A 17,748-nucleotide genomic window follows, 5' to 3' on the forward strand; every position below is an offset into this window, starting at 1 on the left:
TATGTACAGCCTCCAATTCATTCTAATTGGATGGCTCTGCTCTCTGCGTTTCCGAGAATCGGAGGAATCCGAGCGACTAAAAGCTGCAAGATCTAGAGACCGACGTTTTCAGATTTTGTACACAGTTTTGTTCGAGGAGCTGCAAGATTAATTTTTTTCCGGCTTGCGGGTGTAACAATCTTTTATTGGCTTTGATGATCTGTGTGCCCAAGATAAAAAAAAGGAGTCAAAGAAGGGCTATTGACCTACTGGCCTGGTATAAATGTGAGGCCCCCTTTCACCCACTTTATAAAATTCCATGTTATAATTATTTATAATTTTTAAATAATTCCATCGTTTATTATCCCTTTTGGTGATCCATACGAGCTCCCCTGCACCCACCAATGCAGTTAATACTTGGATTCCCTGCACCCAGCCGCAAAGTTGCTTTATATATATTAGAGAAATAGAGATGATGTTTTGGCATATTGTCTGATTTAATCCATTTCAATAACCCAATCGTGTTTCCATTATGTTTACCGTTAACTGTTCAAAAACTAGTACATGTAAAATATGGAAAAGCGACTTACATCAAACTCCATCCCAAACTACCAAGATTAACGAGTGCCACCAATAAAAAGACGTTCTGATCACTATCGTCTCCGGCGTAACACTAGGAAACGTCTAGCTAGAGCAAAATCTGCTCTAGCAATTTCATGGCCGTTCTTCCAATCGACCTGCTTCCACCAGAGCAGATTGTGGTACATCAGCAAATCAGGGAAAAAACCCTAGAGGAGTTCAGGCAGCCACAATGACCTTCTCCTAAAGTCTCAGTTGTTCGTCCTAATGGCATACCCCCAGAGAAGGTATTCTCCACTCCAGGCTCAGGTTCTCTTTAGGGCCATCTAACGTTCAACTACCTTGCCAAAAAATATATGTTGACTACCATTTTTGGCAACGATTTGTCGACTAAAAGACTATATGTAAAGCCAGCCACTATTAAACCAAGTCAGTCATTCACTGGCAGACGTCACGAGCGGAGTTGTCCATTACAAGGCTGGGAACCCCGGTGAACGACGACCCTACATTACATTACTCTCTCGACTATGTAAGCATTCAATCAGAAATCACCGATGCTCTCTAAGGTCTGCGCTGGGCGAACTTAACAGCTATGAAAGAAAAATAAACTTGAGCCAACGGGACAGTCTCCAACGGGCAAACATCACAAACCAATCCTCCCACCTTAGATCACCAAAACAACTGAGCCTGCAAAAAAAGAAAGTGCTTTAGATACTAACGTCTTTGACGTTATACCAAGAGACGTTGGGAAAGAGCTCTACAACTAGCTCCAAAGCTTCAAACTTTGTAGTTTTCCTCCCAATCAGTCTGGGTCTTCAACAGTAAGCCAGAGAAGATCACCCTGAGCTATCCAGGCAGTCACAATTGCTGTAAACTTCAGTCAAAAAAGAGTTTACTTAAGAAGCTCACCGGTCCTTTTCAGGGTCATTGGACGTCGAACTACCTTGCCAACAAATATATTAGAACTTAAAAAAGTTGACAAAAACTAGCCTTTAGGGATCACAAAACTTATAACCATGCCACAAGTCGCAAGAGATAACCCTTTAACGTGAAAAAGTGCAAATTAACGACCCTTTAGGGCCAATAACCATTTTATGGTGTAAGGAACGCACGGTATAAGTTTTCAGCATAATTATATTTTTTTTATTTTTTACAGCTTATCATTTGATCAAGTAAACTTTATGGGTTCCAAACAGAAATATTTTTGATGGTAAGTTTTTTTGTTCTGAGAAGTGCCAGGAGTAGATGTAAAATTTTTAATTGAAAACGTTTTACTTTACGTGTCAACACACTGTGGTGTTTCATTGAGTAAGTCTCGGGCGAAGCCGAGACGGGGGGCCGCTATGTTAAGTTAACATATACAGCAAAGTTCCAAAAAACGTTGAAATCGCTAACCACCAAAAATAATCTATCATTACATATAGCTCACTTGTTTTAGATGTTTTAATAACTTATTATACACATTTAAATATTTCATTCGAGCCCTACATTGTCGGGTCAAGTTAAACTCAACGGACTTTTCATCCCCCTGAGTCTTTATTAAATTTATAGAAGGAGGACAGTCTTGACAGAAAAAAATATGTGACTACTGCAAAACCGTCTATTTTCAATGCAAACAAAACTTTGAACCTACACATAGTATCACATAGTATGAGGGTAGCCCAAGTTGGTCGCATGGTGTATGTGTGTATGTCGTACGTATGTGTCTACGTAATCTAGTATTTCGACTAACTTAAGTGATTACAATCCGAGTAGGCTCAAATTTTGTTGGTAGCTCCAGATTCAATATCGAAGCTGAGAGTTTACATTTAGATGGTTTGTATCAGAGGAAAAAAAAATTTGTCAGCATCTTTGCTTTTTGTAAACAGTTTTTTTGTACAGTGCCTTCTCAACACTCGAATGAATAAAAAAAATGATACCATCAGCCCCAATTCGTTTTATAGCATTTAACATTGTCTCCATTACATTTGGAGACAACATTTTTTATATAAAAGTTGTAGACCTTATCAAAATACATTTTTTGTATTTTACACGTCATCTCATCCTTATATATTTAACGAATTTTGTTTTTAAATCTAAAGGGTCATTTAAATAAAAGCATATGAATAAAAATCACCAGTCATTTACTACCGCCTCAATTGAGCGATCATTTTTTGTTCTACTTATGTACCTACTCGCTTACGCAATACCGTTAAAATTTGCCGAGCAGGAACGAAGAAAATGTAACATCGTTGCCTGCAAGACTTCTTACCGCACACATTATATATCCTCGAGATCGCTAAGCAAGCGTGTAATAAGGTAACTGTTGTTTCAGCCTCGTAAGACTCTATGAAGCAAAACATTACGACGCTTGTAATTTTTCTCATCTACTTACAAACATACTGGGTCAATACTGTGCTGTTTACAATTTTACGATCAAGACACACTTTCGTGGTGTACCTTGCGAGGAATAGAGTAAATTATTTTTGGGTACATCAAATGAGATGGTGGTCGCGTGGATTTAGCAGCAGGTGTGCCTGGAACTCTCTTTTTTTCATATATACATGTGGATACTTTCTTTTTTTTCAAGATTTGTATGCCTTGGTGCGACAGGTCCACGTCGGATAGAAAAACAAGGTCAGGACTGGGCTCCTGATATGTGTGTCGTGTTAATGCTTGTATCGAAAGAAAATAATTTTGATTTTTTTTTTTTTTGGAACGAATCAAGGTCAAGATTTGATATTCTAATCTTTGAACATGTTTTTTTATCGGCGTTCCTTACTTTAGAAGAACAATTCTTATTGAATCGTTACGTGAATTATTTGAGGGAATTACTTATTAAAACTGAGTAGATCACATGTTTAAGTTTACACTTGTGTCATAAAGCATATCAGCTAAAAACTCTAAATTAGTAATTTCTTAAAAATAGACACAAAATTAAAAGTAGATTAGTAACAGCTCATGCACGTAAAAGTCAATTCTCTGCCGATTTGATTGTATCGGTCAGTTTTTTAGATATAGAAAATTTTTTACTTTCAGGATTGAACTTATTTTGCGTAATCTGCACAATTTTCATTTGTAATTGCAAACGGATGTGATAATCCTTATGCGATTTCATCTAAAATTCCATTGCAAAAAAATTTCACGATCACATTGTACCTTCAACTTATGGTTAAATGGATAATGCCCCCAATCGACGGCTGGGTAAAATAATCGGTTCATTCAGATTTGCGAGATTTGGGCTCAAAAAAAAGTTACTTCGATTTTTTTTCCTCAAATTCTACTATGTCGACTTTGATTAATTCGAAGATTCAGAAGCATTTGTCTTTATTGTGTACTTAAGAGTAAAAGAGTACAAAAAAATATTATGAATATAACAAGTTATCAACCACGATTCCACATTAAAGTTTTAAGTTGGTATTTTTTATTTATTAATCTCACTTAGTGGACTAATTTCGTAATTATTTTCTGCTCAGGGTAAAGGTGACTGGTGACCGGGTATTCCTGGACCCGAGGGTGTCCGAGTGATGTCACCACTGGTAGCATGTATACAGTCCGCCAAAAACTGCCAACACGCGTTGCTGAATGAAAAGTATATATTGCAATATCTAATAAAAGTGTTCAACGAGTGTGTGGCACTATTAAAATTCAGATGAATATAGCAAGGGCACATACCCACCCCAATCAATGCCTAATGATAAAAAAATCTTGACCAAAGAATCAAGAACTTGATCAAATAATTAATATAACTACAAAATCTACATAGAAATCGATTCAAACCGAAATTCTAATGCAATTTAACAATAAAAATTTACATTATTTCTAGTTTAATTATTTTTATTTATACATATTGTTATACGTGTAAACAGTGTTTCTAACACATGTATCATCTTATTGTACAGTTTTTAACGATATTGATTGATCATAAACGATATATTCAGCCAACAAGTACAATTATTGTCATGCCCATTTTCCAGGTTGCCCATGAAAACTCAAAGCCATCAATCACGGCAAATACCAAAAATTAAAGACAAAAAAAAAAGAAGAAATAATCAAGGCATTCACGATCTATAAACATAGTCACTCCGAGGCAGAGCCATCATCATCATCATCATCATCATCAGAGCCCATCAAGTTCCGTTCGATGCGTGTGTACTTACCGATATTCTAGAGACGATGACGCGAGACACGCGAGCGCACACTATATATACGTGTACAGGAAAATAAAAAGGATCGCGGTGAAAAATAAAAAGGAAGAAGCAAAAAAGAGTCAGTGTATAGGTGTATACGTATATGTATACATGACGTGCGACGCGGTTGGACATCATCCGATCGTTGACTCCTCTCTCGGACTCTCAGGTAAAATACTCATATACCGGGGTCTTTTGTACGGCATCGCAGAGTAGCTTTCAAAGGAAGGAGAGTGGGGGAAGGACAGTAAGCATACATATAAAGAAAGAGAGCGCCGCGGGCATCCGGAAGAATGGAAACGGGGAATGTCGGTCACCGGGGCCTTCTTTTGCCGAGGAGTTTGCGTTCGACATGTATACATGTATAAAGTAGCTCCACTGAACGCGAAGAGAGAGAGATGCGAGTGTCTCCTCCTGCCGATCTTACGCTGCTCATATACACGCATGTAGAGTCTATAGCCTCCACACGAGGAGGCGACTATGTTTTATCTTTGGAATGCCGAAATCAACCTGTTGAACACTGCGACCCTGAGACTTATAATAATTATTTTTTTTTTTTATACTTATATATGTTCAAGCGCTACCGATCTCTGTACTTTTTTGTTTTTGTTATTTACGATATCGCTCGAGTTTTTCCCTCGTGGAATCCAACAGCGGTTTGTTGCCTTCCTCGTTTGAGTTATGAAAATCTTTCACTCTTAAATTACCGAACCATTTGACGTTTTTTATCTATATGGTTCTTTGAATCGACGGTAAAAACAGAGCGAACTAAGCGATCCGGAGCGAGTTGGTTCAAATCCCGCAATATACTTACGCTGCTCTCCTCTGTGTGTGTGTGTGTATGGGCTTGTATAGAAAACTGTGGAAGCGTGTATAGAGTGTGCCATCGTGTAAAACTGTGTCGAAGTAAGTACATCGCAGGGGACCGTTAAATCGACACGAACGGGATCGGTGCGAGAGATCGACTAGCGGCGCTTGTTTTGCACTTGTTCGATATCCTGCCGCTTTTTTTATTGGACTCGTGTCTTTGCATGTGTGGATTTTTTTTACGCTAGAACAATATAAGCGATTTATGCGTGATTAGGTGATGGACGGGAACTTTCAATAGCTAATCGTATAGTATAAAACTCTGTGCCCTACACTGAGAGAAAGCAATAATAAAAATTATGGAGAAATTTTAGTAAAAATTACCATTCCGCACAGTAAATCGGGTAAAAGTTGGCAAAAAAGGAAAAGTTATTATTTTTAACATTAAAAATTATCGTTTGAATAGTTAGAATTATGGTTTAAAAAGTAAAAATTAAAGTTAAAACAATAGTTTTTACTGTTAAAAATAGTAATTTTTTCCTCTTTTGCCAGCTTTCCTCCGATTTACTGTGCACAATGGTAATTTTTAAATAATTTTTATTACTTTTTCTCTCAGTGTATAATGTATATGCGTATAGTCTCAATACTCGGGCTTGGGTGCAGTTACATTGTTTATTTTAATGCAATATGATTTCTTTGCTAATAAAATTATTTTTATTTTTATATACTTAACAAAACTTGACGTAGCTTATCAAAAGTTTTCCAGCAAAAAAATGCAATAAAATTTGATAGCGGTGACAAATAAACTAAAAAACCTTAGAGTCGAAGTATTTAAAAAATTTTTTGAATGTGTAATTTCAATAGCTGGATTATGTTGCAGTTAAATGATTCAAATAAATGATTTTCTCAGTACTGTCAAATATTTATCCATATGATTTAAATATTAAAATTTTCCTTTAAAAAATGTTAATTACGTTTTGTACGTTATGTGATTTCGTCGTATGGTACACAGTTGAGAACTTTTATCAGTGGCGTTGCGGCGTTTTCTCATTTCAATTGCACTTGTCGAACAGCCAAAGGATAACTCGTGACACGATCACTGTTTTCCTCGACGTTCTCGGAAAAAGCGATTCGAGGAACAAAAGCAGCTCTGAACCATTACTAGCACCGTGGACTCTTGATTGTACGATAATGTTGTTCGGTAAGTACCTCATTAAAATATAGGGACTTTGTCGAGGCCACCCCCGCGATTTCAAGGATAAACGCGCGAAATTGAATCACCACAAACAAAGTGCGAACCCGAACCGTGTGCACGCAGTTGTCCAGTGCTCGTTAAGGGACAAAAGAAGGAGTACGAGTGTTTGCGCGACGAATCAAACGCGGGGGAGAGTCGACGCCACCCGCGCTAATTAGAAGGAACGACGGAGGGAGTTATTAGCGATTCTCGGGCTCCGCAAATGGGTCGAAAGAGGCAGCGCTTGGAGAACTGGGTCGGGCCATTGTTTGTTTGCTCCTCGATGCACCGAGATTTTCCTCATACTGCGTGGTATATTGAATCATTTTTTTTTTTTTCTTTCCGTATATATCGACTCGTTCAATTTTACCATAGTTATCTCATACACGCACTTATGATGTGATTCATGTGATCTGACCTCCTCCTCTTCCTGTACACCCCTTTTTCGTGTTTACTCGTGCAATTCGTATTCGGCTCGTATATGCGCGGCTGTGATTCACGTGAATAGTTTGCGCGCGAGACACTTTAGAGGGTGTACAATGCGAGTCACGTCGCAGATATCAAACGCGGCGTGTCGTTCGAATCGGTACTTTCGTAGGAGTGCAGGATACGTTGAGTGCATGGCCCCGGTCTCGTGAACTTGATGGGTAAGGTGTGTGGCTTTTAGCAGTATTCGCGGGTTGGAAAAATCGATCCGTGTTTTATTTATCCGTGCATAGTTATTCCGACAGATGTATGAGCTATTTGCCGAACCGATTCGCGTACTCTATGCACAGACACGAATACTGTAAATCCAAGCGTTTTAAAGTACACGTTTGATTTCTGTAGTTGAAATTTTTGTTTTTAAGGACAGGATGAGGATAATAATTTCAAGGACAACCAAATCTATAATGCACCAAGTGGTTAACCAGTTCCATTGAATTAGATACTATTTAATGGGAAAAACCAATGTAGGAAAGCTGTGGAGTTGAAAAAACTAGGCTGTCACAGATTAAACACGTTTACAAGTGCGTAAAATCCGTGACAGAAATGTTTTACTCTCTACAACCTTCTTATGTCAATCGTTGAAGAAAAACAATTGTTTAGTTTAATAGAATAGGTGAAGGAGTTTACGAAGCATCAATTTGATTGTTCTTGATACGTTTATCAGGACTATTATAAAGCATTTTATAAAAAACGGAAATGTCGAGTACTTAAAAACAGATGTAGCTGACAAAGTCAGCTTCGCGCAAAGAAAGAAACATCTTTGGAAAATTATCGATTTTGCAGAATATTTATTGCTGCCAAACAAAATTTGACTCTAAGTCATTGAAGTTGGTGACAAAACTAATAGTATATTACGCCACTAGGGCGGAAAGTGCGAGAAGGCCTCCACCCGAGTCGCGTATCCTATTTTTCTCGTTAAGGGCGCAAAGTGAGAACGTATTTTGTCTGGTTAATGATTACTTCAATAGAAATATAACTACAGGATTAAAAATGAAAAATGTTTATTCAACGTCTATCTAATGTACACAAAGCTTATTTTTCTAGATAAATGATGAGAATTTTTACAATTTTATGCATTTATAAATTATTTTGAACATATATAAAATTAACAATCTGTAATGAACAATTTATACACTTATAATATTTTAACACAGTTAATTTCTTGTTTAAAAATATAATAAATATCAACACCTTAAAATTAAATGAATTCTAAGATATTGCAACCTCTGTTAAAAAATAACGGAGGTGTTTCGAATAGTGTGTTGACTAGAATAGTTGAGTACGAACAAAAACTTAAAGCTGGTATACTAGAATATCTTGACTACAGTATAGATATTAGTGAACTTCCCTATTTATAAATTGTGTTGTATATATAAAACTATGTTTATTGATTGAGATGTCATGAAGAAGAACGGTAACTCGTATTTTGCATCACTTATTTAAAATTGAGTATGATTTTATTTTTATAAAATAATAAGTCTAAAAAAGTAATCGGTAAGGTAGGGAATTTTTTTAAATAAGTAAGAGTTAATTTTTAATAAACGAAAGTTCGCATCAAAGGTTGTGCTGGGTCCAGGGGCGGTAGCCCCTGGAGGGGGATCAGGGGCAAAGCCCCCGGCGGGGGTCCAGGAGGCGGAGCCCCCGGTGGGGGGTAGGGGGGGCGAAGCCCCCCCTCGTCCAAAAAATCAACTGATCGTTCGATTAAAAAAAATTTACAACCATTTCCCGAACAAAAAAAAATAAATTAAATTAATCTAATCTCCCGAAAAAAAAATAAACTTGGTGAAATGAGAGTATGAGTATCAAAAAATGGCAATCAGAGATATAATACTAAAGCCCTAGATATAATACTCCCTTATTGTAATATTATATTTTTTCTTAAGAAATTATATACAAAATATACTTATAATAGAATTTCATAAAATAATCAAGTCTTGTTTTGAAGATGTATAAAGAAAGATATTCGATAGATGTCGCATCTTACTAATATATAAAGCAAAGTCGCTAAAACCGTTGTAATCGCTAACCGCGAAAACTACTGAACCGATTTTGCTGAAATTTTGCACACTGATTCATGATACTTCCTAGATGGTTTTAGTATAGTTTTTATCTTAAAAAATTTAATAACAATAGCAATAAATGAGCTCAAAGTTTTGCAAAAATACGCCAGCTTTTCACTTTAGTTCAGTAAAATCCGCTAGGTGGCGTCGACATAAAATCGAAGCTACCTGCAACATGAATAAATAAGTGTGGTTATAATAGGCCGGAGCGTGTCCTTAGCTGTATAGTCGAACTTCGGCAGCTCATCAAGCTGTTCAGAGAATGCTGGTGATAGTCCTGCAGCTGGGTATCCCGGTTACGGACGACACTCTTCTCTAAGGGGGAAGGAACCCAAGTGTCCCTTCACCCTGAATCTCGACGAGTGCGATCAAAGAAAAATAAATTAATTCCAACCGATGCCGTCTCTGCCAGAATACCAGGAGACATATCTAGCCAGAGCACAATCTGCACCAACTCTTCAGAGTTGGGTGGCAGTCCCACCATCCCACCTGGTGTAGTTAAAGAATTTGTGGCTACAAATGTAAGCAAGGAAAAACAGCTCTGATGGGCACGGGAAGCCACAACGGCTACCTTCTTGGTAGTCGCGTCTCGCGTCCCCAACGCTCTTACCCACATGTTCCCGTCTAAAGATGAGCAATTGAGCAGTTGGTTATCCGGGGAACGACCCGAGACGAGATATTCTTTGGTCAGCGGCGTACCTCCCTCCATCACAGTCTCCGTACATCGAGACTCCCAGGGTAAGAATCAAGCAACCCGTAGCCAGCTCTTCATCATCAGGAATAATAATAAAGAATAGCCTGGAAGTTTCACCACTGGCGCTTTTTAGGGCCATTATAAGTATTTACGTTCCCTACTTAACCATCAATTTCATCGGTTCTTTTTAGGGGCCACCTAAGTGTAAACTACCTTGCCAACAAATACATTTTTATTACCATTTCCGGAAGCGATTCGTCGACTAAAAGACTATATTAACTAAAGACGGGCACTATTAAACCAAGTCAGCTATTCACTGGCAGACGTCACCTGCGAAGATGTTCTTCGCAAGGCTGAAAAACCTGGTGACCGACGACTCTATATTACCCTCTCGACTCTAAGCATTCAACCAGGAATCACTGATCCTCTCCAAGGTCTGCGCTGGGCAAACCTATAACAGCTATAAAGGAAAAAAAAACTTGAGCCAACGGGACAGCCTCCACTGGACAAGTATCACTAACCAATCTCCCTATCTAAGATCACCAAAACAACTAAATCTGCAAAATAAAAAAAGGTGCTTTAGACACCAACGTCTTTGACGTTATACCGGGAGACGTTGGGAAAGAGCACTACAACTAGCCCCAAAGCTTCGGACTTTGTAATTTTTCTCCCAATCAGTCTGGGTCTTCAACAGCAAGCCAGAAAAGATCACCCTGAGGTATCCAGGCAGTCACAATTGCTGTTAACTGCAGTCAAAAAAGAGTTAACTTAAGAAGCTCACCGGTCTTTTTTAGGGCCATCGGACGTCGAACTACCTTGCCAACAAATATACTAGAACTTAACAAAGTTGACTGAAAATAGCCTTTAGGGGTCATAAAAGTCGTAAGCATACCAATAGTCGCAAAAGGGTATATTGGAAAGAAAACCTCAAATGTATCTAATGAATACAATTTGAGGCGTCAAGAAACTGACGCAGAAAATTTATCGAGATTGAAACAGCAGCGTCAAAATCGTCAACTTAAGAGTCCATTACGTGAGAGATCAGCTTTTCATTGTACCCTCACAGCAATCTCTGAAATCTTTAAAGATCCTACTTCAGATTTTTTAATGAGTAGAAAATGTATTTGTGTTTTTGTGGCAATAAAAATGTTGGGTTTAAGGTCCAGGACTTTGTTGCTCTGGTAATAAAATTGTGAGATATGAGAAAAAACAATTTTTTTTTAATATAAATTTTTTGGGGGTTTTAAATCTTAACAGCTTTAAAAAATAGCCCTTTTCGTGAATTACACAGAAAAAACCAAATCAACAACTTCTTATAGCCATCGATTATTTTATGGCATAAAGAACGCACGGTACTTTTCAGCATCATTATTTTTTTGAATTTGTACACCTTATTACTTTAACAAATAAACTATATGGATTCCGAAAAAATATGTTTTTAATAAGAAGATTTTTGTTCTGAGATGTATCGGGAATATGTGTAAAATTTTCTAACTAAAAATGTTTCACATTACGTGTCAACACACTACGGTGTTTTATTTAGTAAGTCTCGGGCGAAGCCGAGACGGGGGGCTGCTAGTATAACATATTGATAATGTACAGCTCCAAGAGACTTTTCGAACGAGTTCCGGAAAATTGCTTTTTCGCCCGAGGAAGTACCAGCCTCCCAAAACCACCCGAGGGCAGAAAAAGTCTTTTTAACCAAAATCAATCACATCTTTTTAACATGACAACGCTCGTCATTTACATTCGAACACATTTTTTATTTTTCTACTCACACATGACAGAAAAACTTTCACATATTTCACTTTAAAATATAAGCTCGATTGATCCGGAACAACACACTTGAATTTTACAGTGCAGTTGAGCTTCAATAATGATTTCAACACACGTGTAGTGGGTAAAGAAAACTCAGGTATAGCGTTTGCTACTGTGATCTTCAGTTTTTATCTGATCTTTTCTCAAGGATGTCTGTGTAACATCCCTGCCTATTTTTACTGTTCCGCCTGGTTAACTGAAATTAAAAGTAACAATGTACTCTTCAAACTCGGCGACCCTGTAGTAAAAGACGAATACTCCTGTCAGTCAGAGCTTAGGGGGGAAATCTTCATCCCAGAAAGAAAAGGAAAAAAGAAATCGCAAATGCTTTTCTACGAAATCATCGTCAAAAAGCTGAACCGAGGGATAAGGATGAAACGAGGGAGGGTTTGGGGCTTCGGGTACACAATTTGAGGGACGAGAGCTGGACACGTTTTTAGCTCGTTGGCCAATGTGCAAAGAACGAGAGAAAGAAGGAAGAAAAAAGAACGTTCATGAATAGGTATACACGTACCTATATACACGTCAAAATCCCCTAAAAACCAAACTTTCGCTTTTTTTTTTTTTTTGAAAAAATTCTTTACTGGTTTCGTTGCTCAAAGCTCGTTCTTTTTGATTTGGCATGTAGATTATGATTTTGTGGCAACTCCTTCTTTTACCATTCTGGAAAAAGCTGCATAAAAAACAATGGTGGCACTTGAAGGGTGAAAGTTCGCTTGAAATAATGTTTGTGATTTTTTTTTGTAAATTGAGCTATAATGTCTAATTGAAATGTAATCAAAAGCAATTAAGTACTTTTTTAAACACTGTAATAGTTTGCTCCAAAAAGTTACCAGGACGTTAATCACGGGCTAATCTTGATAGTGGACGGAATTGAATCCTTTGGAATTCAAATTTAATATTTTTAACTTGATCAGGGCTTACAATAAGGACATCCATCTGTTCATATGCGACATATATTAAAGTAAATAGATATTTAGATTGAAGTGATTTTAGTATTTTTTAAACAGAAACTGAAAAAAAGTGCCAGCAAATGTTTCCATGGAAATAAATATTCCGAGGGTTGCATTGAACGTGCAAGGGATAAAAAAAGGTGAATTTCGTCCTGATTCACTTTTTTGACTCAACCAGCGCTCAAATTCCCTCACGAAACCATCCTGCAGAATATGCTACAGGAAATCCTGCAGTATTCCTTACAGAGTTATTGCGCCCATTTCCTGCAGGATCCTCCTGCAGCTTTATCTGCAGGAACTCCTGAAGACTGGGCTGTCTCAAATTTTATTAATGATACTGCCAATTATGGCTGGTAACCCTCAATAAATAGGATCTGGACACTTTTTCTTCTTGAAAATTCAAGACAGCCCAGTCTTTAGGAGTTCCTGCAGGTAAAGCTGCAGGAGGATCCTGCAGAAAATGGGTGCAATAACTCTGCAAGGATTACTGCAGGTTTGCCTATTAGGTTCCTGCGGCATATTTTGCAGGATGGTTTTGTGAGGGTTGAAGCTCAATTCAAGCTTCCCAAGCAAACAATTAAAATTTATTATAGCTTATTTTCATGACGACAAAAGATAAGTACCAAGCCGAAGACACAAACAGTGTTGATCCCTAAAAATGATCACCCAAAAAGGCATTGAATTTTTCAGAGATTCCGAAACGTACACCCACGTACGCGTTTGAACGTATAGAAGACCGGCGCTTATATATGTATACGTACGTGAGTAAAGGGGGTCAGAAACGGGCGCGCGCGCGAGCGATCCTTGCCGCTCTTCGTCCCTCTCGTGAGGCGTGCTCGGTGCGCCCGATGTCGGTGGGCGCCTCGCGGGAAACAGGTCGGCCAGTGCACGGCCGTCGTTTCGCGCGAACTGTTCTCCTCGCCCCGTTATACCGCTTTGCCGTACCGTTGGCCGGTTTTAACGCGCTTTTCCAAACTTCATCCGTACTCTCGACAAGTGCTGATTTTTTTTTTTCTTTTCCTTTGATTTTTGTGCGATTTTGGTTCGTTGTTGTTGCTGTTGGTGGTGGTGGTTTTTTTTTTTTTTTGCAAGTTCAGTGAACAAGGGAGAGTGTGCGTCCGTGTTCTATTCGGGAAAGCGGGAAACTACCGCTGCTGTGTACGTGTCCGCGAGTTCCGGTGCGCCTGGCACACTCTTCCGCGAACTTTCGAATCTCAGGTAAGTGTCTTTGCTTTAACGATGCGCTCGTTTTGAATTTTTTTTTTCCATTTCGAACGCTCGTCGTTGGCAAACTGGCGCGCGATTATTGATGGGTTTCCAGTTCGAAGTAAGCATTTCGGGGATTCCCCCTTTTGCCTCGAATGGAAATTCGAAACGCGCATTCCTGACACTAAATAGCTTTCGAGATTTTCGCTTACTCGACGCCCGGCCTATGTACTGTAATGTTGGACTGGGAAAAAGAGAACGCGGTATTGTCACGTTTTCCAAGTTGCGCTCGTGAGAATAAAGAGCGGCCGGCTCTGAAAAGTGAATGTGCGCCGCGCGCTGCCCTCATAAACTTCATAAAGATATTATTGCATTACATAAGTAGAAATTTTGATGCGATTTACGGATAAATACATTTTTTTTTTATATTTGCCCACGTTGAGTGTTTTGTGTTTGTTGGAATATTTATATGTTCAAGGGTAATTTATAACTGACCACTGAACTGAAAATTTTTTAAATCCGAATTAAGAAGAAAGCGTTATTTTGCCAGCAAAGTTCATCCATACGAAATCACGTACAACTGCAAACTAAATAAAAAAATAAAATAAACTGCACAAGAATGGCACTACATACACGTACTGCATAGTGCCATTCTTGTGCATTTTGTTTATTTATTTTATTTAGTGTATTTTTCAGTTGTTAAATATAAATTTGTAGTTCGAATTTCTCCATCGCGTCATAACTTTTTTTTTTTTTTTTAATAAAATCGACAATGATTTTATATTCCAAAATGTAGATCTAATATTAGGAGTTTTTCTTATAATCAAGGAGTAAATTATGGTAGCGTAATAGAGGAGTAACTTTAGATTCAGCAGTTTAAAAGAAAAAAGAAATCATAGCGGTACTTATGTTGGATACGATGGATCCTTGTACTTATGACATGTACATCATTTTACATAAAATCAAGTGATCCAGTAAAATCAATGCCCATATAATATTTTAAAATTCATCAAAGCAATAAACATGTTTAAAAAAAAAAAAAAAAGCCAAAAGTCCGAGCACTCCAATGTATACACAAAATTGAATCGAGATTGCACCTAATATATACTTACGCGTGATGCAAAAAAAAGGCCAAGCGCATGCATCGAATTATCACCGCTGCCAAGAATGTGAAAGTCCCGTCGATGCTTTTACGCTAATGAAAAACACACTTGGTTACATATCAACGACGCCCGTGTGTAAACGAAAAATTCAAGGCGTATACACCACGAAGTCGAAAAAATGTCCCCTACATGTATAAGCGTCCGAGAATTTAGAACGTACCCAGTGCATGTGCCTATGCATTATATGCAAGTACAATGTGCACGCATGTAAGTACGGGCCATTACGATTCCGCGAGCGTAATATCGGTACCCCTGCAACTTTCTCGCCATATATATATATGCAGTGCTATATACATATATATGTACAGCAGTCGGCTCGCGCGCCATCGGTCTGCATCATTAACCATCGCGGCACGCGGTGTATGAAATCACCCTCGATTCCGTACAGTGATAGGAAAATAAAACAACATTTTGTCCGTTCTTTTTTTTAATTTTTTTTTATTTTGACGCCCCCAATGAGAACGAACAGGAAAGAAAAAAAAGTTGTCAAACACAGATATATAGCGCATAACGTTTACCCGCCCGATTGGGAGGTGTAGCTGCTGCAGAGGCTGTTAAGTAAACGAGGCCGCCCACGCGCAGCTAACGAATTGCGTGTACATATATACGCAGTGTGTGAGTGTGTTATATGCATATATAGGTACTGGGTTAATACCAGTCGCTCCCTTTCTCTCTATCTCTCGACAAACAGCCCAACGGTAAAGTGTACACGCATGGGTACCTATACACCGCGATGTACGTAGGAACCCGGAACAGGAGCACAAAAGATATAGGGGGGGAGGGGTGATTCACGGTGATTCGAAATAATGGACGGTTATTCACGGACGCGCTATGGTAACGGCCGCGAGTTGCGCGCATATAATATATATGTACATGTGTATGTACATATACATGTACATGCGAGGCATACAAATAAATACATGGCGGTAAAGAGGTGGAGACGCCCCGCAGACTGTACACGTCGAAATCTTTGAAAAATTATTTGTTTTTTTTCTCTCCAAAAGTAAAAATTTTTTATTCTATATCAAAGTAATTCTATAAAAATGGAACTTGTGTGCCGAATACTGTTTTTCCTATACCAATGGCTCACTCGACCCTCAAAAATGCCCGAGGTAAGGAAAATTTTTTTTTTTTTTCACGCCCTCAATGTATGGTTGCGCTTTTTCTAAAAATACGCAGAGGATAAATCGCGTTAAACAATTGTTGGTTGTGTCAAAAGATAAAATTCAATTTAAATTATCTCGTTTTTTTGAGAAAAATTTTAAAATTAAGCTCGTACTTATGACGACCAAAAAATCATCAAATTTTAGAATCTGAAAGTTTTTAGTTTTTTTTTTTATGTTTTCTCTATAACTCACGATTTTTCAAAGATCGAGACGAAAACCCGCGCGAAATAGCCGTGACTTGGTTTATTTCCCCATCTGCAAATGTGTGTTTGCACGTACACGCTCCTACTATACGAGCAATAAGAACGCGCGGGTGTTACTCGTATAGGTATGCCGTACATACTACAAAAGGCATACAAATAGGTGCACAACAAGGGCGTACACGTGTTTTTCTGTCCGTTCAATTGGGGTCATTCCAGCTCCGCGCAGCAATCACAAGAGTAGTATCCCTACAATGTATATATGTATATACACGTGCACTCGGGGAGGAAGCTGCCGTTCGCGCCAGCGGAATACAAATCGGAAGGGAAAGGGAGAAAACGAGAAGAAGCCTGAGATGAGGGAGCTTTTTTTCCCATCCCCCTCATGTGTGCTTGCTTACTTCCCTGCAACTCGACGGGGTGTGCGATCCTTCACCCGAATATTGGACGAGAGAAATGAATTTACGGCTTTCGTTTGGCACCTCCTTTGTCTTCTTTCCCACCCCCACCCCATAGCTATCTGTCCGCCCGACACTTGGCGTGCTGCACGACAGAACGATGAAAAATGAGTCCGCTCACATGTATGTACAATCACAAGCTTGATTATTTCGTTTTGGATGATGTGGGGCTGGTTTTTCTTGAATTAAGGATACTTTTTCTTTTTTTTGATTATAAATGATTCCAATCGCGTGGGTGACAATTTGTTATTTTTTCGGTGACATATTCATCATGGTTCGTTGGCTTAGGTGGAAAATTGGAATTTGACGGACTTGGACTCCAGTGGCTTCGCTTTGCAATGTAAGCGTTGTGGCATATCTCAATACACTAAATGTAAAAGTAAAGGAAAAAAAATTTATTAAACTTTACTAAAGTAATAAATTGTGAAGTGCTACTTTAAGATATACTGTACAAGGTGTCTTCATCATTGTTTGTTTTTTGTTTTACCAAGTGCTGACGTGATAGGAAATGATACTCTATTGTGGAACTTGATATGAGAATGATTCGTAATTAAAAGTGAAAAACCCCAGAAGTAGGGTATTTACTTACAGCTCTTTTTTGATGATTTTACTAGGAAAGTAACATGTTGATGACTTAGATTTTGTGAAAATCGATAACGAAGTAATTCAACTTTTCTTGTGCATAACTTGGTATTTTCTTCCTTTTGATAAATAATTTACAGTTTCTTCTGTCGATTGCCTTTCTAATAATTTTAAATGTGATAGCTGTATATGAT

The 17,748-nt window shown here is 38.3% G+C and overlaps 1 protein-coding gene across 1 annotated transcript in view; it reads left to right on the top strand.

Moving 5' to 3' along the window:
• The first annotated feature begins 13,695 nt into the window (after positions 1-13,695).
• Positions 13,696-17,748, top strand: part of LOC106637949 (uncharacterized) — a 132,951-nt gene continuing 128,898 nt past the window's right edge. Inside the window, exon 1 of the mRNA XM_089591046.1 lies at positions 13,696-13,997. The gene's annotated coding sequence lies outside the window, so the exon portion shown is untranslated. The remainder of the gene's footprint in view (positions 13,998-17,748) is intronic.

The sequence above is a fragment of the Copidosoma floridanum genome, unplaced genomic scaffold, assembly GCF_036245765.1.
Source record: "Copidosoma floridanum isolate Cflo_tuat_1 unplaced genomic scaffold, Cflo_Japanese_pri ptg000013l, whole genome shotgun sequence".
NCBI classification, from domain to species: domain Eukaryota; kingdom Metazoa; phylum Arthropoda; class Insecta; order Hymenoptera; family Encyrtidae; genus Copidosoma; species Copidosoma floridanum.